Source organism: Aquarana catesbeiana, linkage group LG06 (genome assembly GCF_042186555.1).
Source record: "Aquarana catesbeiana isolate 2022-GZ linkage group LG06, ASM4218655v1, whole genome shotgun sequence".
In the NCBI taxonomy this organism is placed as follows: Eukaryota; Metazoa; Chordata; class Amphibia; order Anura; family Ranidae; genus Aquarana; species Aquarana catesbeiana.
Window position 1 is genome coordinate 363,063,820 of NC_133329.1, and position 6,926 is coordinate 363,070,745.

The window sequence follows — 6,926 nt, forward strand, 5'->3', positions numbered from 1 at the left end:
CTAAATAAAACCTATCATTTATATCATTCAGCAGTCCTGAGCATTCTAAGCATAGGGTATGGCTGTATGCATACCAAGGTCTTGTGTTTCCACTTATTGTGGTTATTTTCTAATGAGGAGGAGGTTAATAATGGATATTAGGGATGAGCGGAAATGAGCACTTTTAATTTTTCACGTTCATGTCCAATAGACGTTAATGGTGTTCGCACAAATTTTTTGCCTGTTCGCATGTTCTGCTGCAAAAATTTGTGCAGACACGTGAACACCATTAAAGTCTATGGGACATGAATGTGAAAAATCAAAAGTGCTCCTTTTAAAGGCTTATATGCAAGTTATTGCCATAAAAAGTGTATGGGTGACCTGGGTCCTGCCCCAGGGGACATGTATCAATGCAAAAAAAAGTTTTAAAAACTGACGTTTTTTCAGGAGCAGTGATTTTAATAATGCTTAAAGTAAATCAATAATAATAAAATATTTCTTTAAATATCATGCCTGGGGGGTCTCCTTAGTCTGCCTGTAAAGTAGAGCATCTTTCCCATGTTCAAAACAGTACCACAGCAAAATTACATTTCTAAAGGAAAAAATGTCATTTAAAACTGCTCGCAGCTGTAATGTATTGTTGGGTCCTGGCAATACAGATAAAAATCATTGAAAAAAAACGGCATGAGTTCCCCCCGTCCATTACCAGGCCCTTTGGGTCTGGTATAAATATTTAGGGGAACCCCGCTCCAAAATTAAAAAAAATGGCATGGGGTCCCCCCAAAATCCATACCAGGCCCTTCAGTTCTGATATCGATATTAAGGGGAACCCCGCACCAAAATAAAACAAAAATGGGGACAAGGTCTTTTGGGGGGACCCCAAAGAACCCTCCTCATGTTGAGGGCATGTGGCCTGGTACAGTTCAGGAGGGGGGGCGCTCTCTAGTTCCCCCTTTTCCTGCAGCCTGCCAGGTTGCATGCTCGAATAAGGGTCTGGTATGGATTTTGGGGGACCCCCACGCCATTTTTTTATTTTGGCACGGGGTTCCCCTTAAAATCCATACCAGACCTGAAGGACCTGGTATGGGTTTTAGGGGTGAACTCCACGCCATTTTAAAAAGAAAAAATTGGTGCGGTGTTCCCCTTAATATCTATACCAGACCTGAAGGGCCTGGTATGGATTTTAGGGGGGACCCCACGCCATTTTTTTTTATTTTGGCACGGGGTTCCCCTTAATATCCATACCAGACCCAAAGGGCCTAGTAATGGACTGGGGGGGGACCCACGCAGTTTTTTTCAATTATTTTTATGTATATTGCTAGGATCTGGCAATACATTACAGCTGCGAGCAGTTTTAAATGACATCTTTTCCTTTAGAAATGTAATTTTGCTGCTCTCATTTATTACACTATGTACAACCGCGCTATGCAAACAGGCAGAACATTTGGACGAACACGCGAACACCGTTAAAGTCTATGGGACACAAACATGAAAAATCAAAAGTGCTAATTTTAAAGGCTAATATGCAAGTTATTGTCATAAAAAGTGTTTGGGGACCCGGGTCCTGCCACAGGGAACATGCATCAATGCAAAAAAAGTTTTAAAAACTGTCCGTTTTTCCTGGAGCAGTGATTTTAATAATGCTTAAAGTGAAACAATAAAAATGAAATATTCCTTTAAATATTGTGCCTGGGGGGGTATCTATAGTATGCCTGTAAAGTGACACAGTTTTCCCGTGTTTAGAACAGAACCACAGCAAATTGACATTTCTAAAGAAAAAAAAGTCATTTAACTGATCGCGGCTGTAATGAATTGCCGGGTCTCGGCAATATAGATAAAACTCATTGAAAAAAACCGCATGGGTTCGAGTGACCCCGCCTGCCTCTGACGTCACGTGGCGTCAGAGGGGGTGGGGGTCACCCGTTTACATCACTGGGTGGCCTCGCCCTCAGCTATATAACAGCTGTCACCGAGAAGAAGAGTCACTCGCCGGGAGCCTCCCATGGAGGCGGAGCTGTTGCAGCTTTTTTTTTTTTTTGGCTCGTCGGCAGCGTGAGATGGATTTACATTGTGGGACATTTTTATTTTTTAATGAAGGACTTGTCCCAAAGTGTCTCCTGTCTTTTTTAATTTTTAACACTTTTTTTGTGAAATGGTAGGAGTACAATGTACCAGTTACCAATTCACATAGGGGGGAGGCTGACATCTGGGGGTCCCCTTGTTAAAGGGGGCTTCCAGATTCCGATAAGCCCCCCGCCCGCAGACCCCCACAGTCACCGGACAAGGGTTGTGGGGATGAGGCCCTTGTCCCCATCAACATGTGGGCAAGGTGCTTTGGGGGGCTACTCCAAAGCACCCTCCCCATGTTGAGGGCATGTGGGCTGGTACAGTTCAGGAGGGGGGCTTTCTCTCGTACCCCCCTCCTTACCTGCAGCCTGCCAGGTTGCGTGCTCGGATAAGGGTCTGGTATGGATTTTGGGGGGACCCCTAAGCCATATTTATTTAAATTTTGGCGCAGGGATCCCCTTAAAATCCATACCAGACCTGAAGGGTCTGGTATGGATTTTGGGGGGGACCCCACGCCATTTTTTTAAATTTGGTGCAGGGTTCCCCTTAATATCCATACCAGACCTGAAAGGCCTGGTATGGATTTTGGGGGACCCCCACGCAATTTTTTTTAAAGTTTTTGGTTTGGGGTTCCCTTTATTATTCATATCAGACTCAAAGGGCCTGGTAATGGACTAGGGGGGAACCCAGGCTGTTTTTTTCAATGAGTTTTATCTATATTGCAGAGACCCGACAATTCATTACAGCAGCGATCAGTGTTAAATTACTTTTTTTTTCTTTAGAAATGTCATTTTGCTGTGGTACTATTCTAAACACGGGAAAACTGCGCCACTTTACAGGCATACTATAGGCACCCCCCAGGCACGATATTTAAAGGAATATTTCGTTTTTTATTGTTTCACTTTAAGCATTATTAAAATCACTGCTCCCGAAAAAACGTCTGTTTTTAAAACTTTTTTTTGCATTGATACATGTCTCACGGGGCAGGATCTGGGTCCCCAAACACTTTTTTTTTTTTTTTTTAAATATGGAACGCTTCACGAATTTGCGTGTCATCCTTGCGCAGGGGCCATGCTAATCTTCTCTGTATCGTTCCAATTTTAGTATATGTCCTGCCGAAGCGAGGACCCCAAACACTTTTTATGGCAATAAATTGCATATAAGCCTTTAGAATGAGCACTTTTGGTTTTTCATGTTAATGTCCCATAGACTTTAACGGTGTTTCGCGGCTTTTGAATTTGCTACGAACACCACATTATGTTCGCTGTTCGGCGAACAGGCGAACACCCGATGTTCAAGTTGAACTTACGTTTGACTTGAACATCAGGCTCATCCCTAGTGGAGGCCATTTTGTTTTTTGGTTTATTGTATTTGATATACTTTTTCTTGAATTTAATGAAGTTATTTGAAGGTGAGACTGTTATCCGTCCTCTCTTTGGAACTACTCTGGTTAGTTTTTCTCCCATCTTATAGAGAAAAAGCAAGATTCTTGGCTTACTCAGGGCTTGGTAAGTCTGGGTTAGGTCCTGGAGCGTGGAGGCTTCCTAGAGACTTGGGATCAATGAAGTCTTTAACCTTAGGTGTACATATTGTGCAGTTTTGCACAATTACTTTGAGTTTGAAGTGACTGTGGCTCAGGACAACACCCAGGAGGCAGGAAGCTCTGCCCAGGAGAACTTAATTTTAATCAAAGTGGGCAAGAAAAGAAGATTTTAGTAAGTGGCTACATTCCTAAAGCACTACTTTGTGCTAATCCTTCCACAATATATAAAAGTCCAAACAAGTCAAAGAAGTACTCAGGGGTCTTGCAGTGGAGATAAGTCTTAGTAAAAGTATTGTATTGTCAATGTTTCAATGGAGCTCCGTCAAAGCAATAAAATGCTGTTGCTTTGACTTATCTTTGTTTCAAGACCCATGAGTGCCTTAATCCTTGTACTTGTCTGGATATCTCTTTGTGGGTGAGCACCCAGGCACTTACCTTGCAAACATTCTCACATCAGAACTCAATGCTAACTCATAATTCATAAACACAGAAGCTGAAGTCGAATATTAATAGATTTAGACTTTGGTACAGAAGATAATGGGTTGTGCTTGTAGTAACTAATTAAAGTGAATAAACTTTATTAATAAAACAGGTATCCAACAGGCAAATATTTTAGGAAAAACTAAATTTGATCAATTATATATATATTAATTTTGGGTGGAAATAACCCAATTGCCATGTTTTCTCACCCTCCCCAGACGTATCCATTATACTTGATTTAGGGACATACTTGGGGCCTTTAGGTTCCTGAGCAGCTGGTTACCCAAGCCTGCTATGGAGTGGTGAAACTATTTTACTATTCTTATCACATACTTTCAAGAAATCCATATTAGTTATTTCTGAGGGAATATATGCTAACGAAGATTTGCATGAGTACATTCTAAATGTGTCACTGCAGTTTTACAATTCAGCTTCGTTCACAGCTGTTCATAGGCTTGTACATATTAATTCAATTGAAATCCTGTAAAGAGTAATGAGAAAATCTACTGCGCTCAAAATGGGCTTCTCTGCGTGCTTAGGAGAAAAGGAGGTATTTCTGAATGTTACACGAGAGCACAAGAAATGCCCATCCGGTTTTCTTGCAAGACTAAAAACTCAGTGCAATTCATTTATAGAGTTTGTAAACCCTAAAATGAAGTTCTTTTTGCTGCCTTTTGGTATCTTAAATATTCAGTATTATTTAGTCTTTTGCTTTATCTGTTTGAAAAGTAGGAGAAAAATACCTGTACCGGTTGCTAGAAATTCAGCAATGTCTTTTGTTCTGTGCACTCTGCATTATCTCGAGCATTGTTATCCTCTGTGGACCACAGAACATTTCCACCTATGTTATGAGAGGAGCAAGAGGAGGTGTTCTGTAGTCCTAACATACTTCCTGTCCTAGGGTGACAACACTTCTTCACTAAAAATAAAGTATGGATATTGAGCACAGGAAATGTGTTACTGGCAGGACCACCAGGTAAAATCAAATGAAAAATACTTAAAGTTGCCCCACACACATGCACAAAGGTAAACGCAAGCCCAGGGTGCGCACGTGTATGTAAACCACAATCACACCACACATGTGACACATCACCATGAACGTCAGAGTGAGAACAATAATTCTAGCAGAAGAGCTCCTGTTTCCTTCTAAATTGATGAGCTGTAACAGCTTTAAAAAGTGTCACCTATGGAGATTTATGGGGACTATAGTTGTTTGCGATATCACAGGTGCACACAATTTTCTAGACTTGGCATGTTTGTTATCAATTGACTCAGCTGAACCTTATCTTTTATATTTTCCCCCCCAAAAAAAAACAGGTAGTATATTGCGTGCGCTTGCACTAAAATTAATTTTATTATATTTTTTCCTGAAAATGTGCATTTAATAAACAGTCGTGCAAATATCATGTGACATAAAAATGTGCAACTATCATCTGTTTATTCTGCAGGACCTCTGCTTTCAGGAGATTTATAATGTTTTGGGGGGTTTAAAGTGTTACTAAACTCACAACAGTAAAAACAGTCTGTATATGCAGTAAAGCATGCTTGTTATACTCACTGCGGAACCTAAGGGGTTAATTGTGTAAAAGGACTGTTTGATGCTTTCTTCTCTGATCCTCCCCTTCTTCCACAGTCCCCAAACTATCTTCTGATAATACAGAGCCTTGGGGGCAAGCTGCCATTGCTCAGTTTGGTGTGTTTTGCTACAGAGTTTTTTTTTTTTTCTTGCATGTGATCAGCACAGGGCCAATCAGCACTGTCCAGACAGAGGGTCAGGGGTCCTGCAGTCTCATAGGACAGAATGAAAACTCCTCCTACAGGCTTTAACCAGACACTGATAGAAGTCACAAGATTGCTCTAACTGCTGATGAGAAAAGGTATTTAACAGTTTATATTTACTAAAACTATTGCATTTCCATGTTCTGTGTACTGTGGGAGACCAGACATAGTGAATGCAGGGTCCTGGGTTTAGTAACACTTTAAGTAATTTTTATTGCCAAAAATGAAGATTTTTACACGTGTGCAAAAAATTCAAAAATTTGCTCTAAAGCCGAACTTGTTAAAAAAAATGCCCATAACTGTTATATAGTTATAGTAATACAGTCACATATTGTTTATTATAATATATGAATTATTGCAGAAATGTTGGAGTTTAAAGAGACGCCATGATGTGCAGGCTGCTGGATTCTGCAAAAATGTTAACTGGGCTGCCCTGTTGTCTTTCTGCTGATGAACTTCCAACACTATAGTTACCAGCTTTTGGTCTCTGAGCTATTCTGCACTAAGGACACTTTTAAGTAGTTACAGAGACAGTTTTAATTTATTTCTTTTTAGGATAAATATTTTACATACATGAATAAAAGCTGACCATTGTAAGCAACCTTGTCAATGTTAAGTAGTTGGTCCCAACCCTCTAACTGCCACCTTTGCTTTGATATCTTAGTTTGTTAAAGGATATTGAAAAAATAACAGTCTTTTTGGCTGGACCAGCAGGCAAAAATAAAAGAAAAAAGTCTAAAAAAAAGAAAGCTAATGCAGCCATCACATCAAAGATTGATAAGCTACAATATTTTTTTTTTTCTTTTGGGGTTAATACCACTTTAAATGTGCTATTTAAAAAATAAATAAATAAATAAACTTTTTTTTTTCAGTTTAATGTTGCTGGAAACAAATGCTGTTATTGTTTGACATAAAATTACTGAGCTATGGATGTTTTTTGTTAATTTAATATGATTTCTGTAAACATACCTACAACAAGAGACAATTCAATTTTTTAAAATAAAATGTATATTATATTATGTTACGGCTTCAGAACACATAGCAGCTTTAAAATGTTTCTGAAGAAATTTGGTCTATT

General features: G+C 39.6%; 1 non-coding gene across 1 annotated transcript; it reads right to left on the reverse strand.

Annotated features, from left to right (window-relative positions):
* Nucleotides 1-3,067: 3,067 nt before the first annotated feature.
* Nucleotides 3,068-3,174, reverse strand: LOC141101910 (U6 spliceosomal RNA). Its single transcript, XR_012235046.1, has one exon. It is a non-coding gene; the product is annotated as a U6 spliceosomal RNA (small nuclear RNA).
* Nucleotides 3,175-6,926: the final 3,752 nt, after the last annotated feature.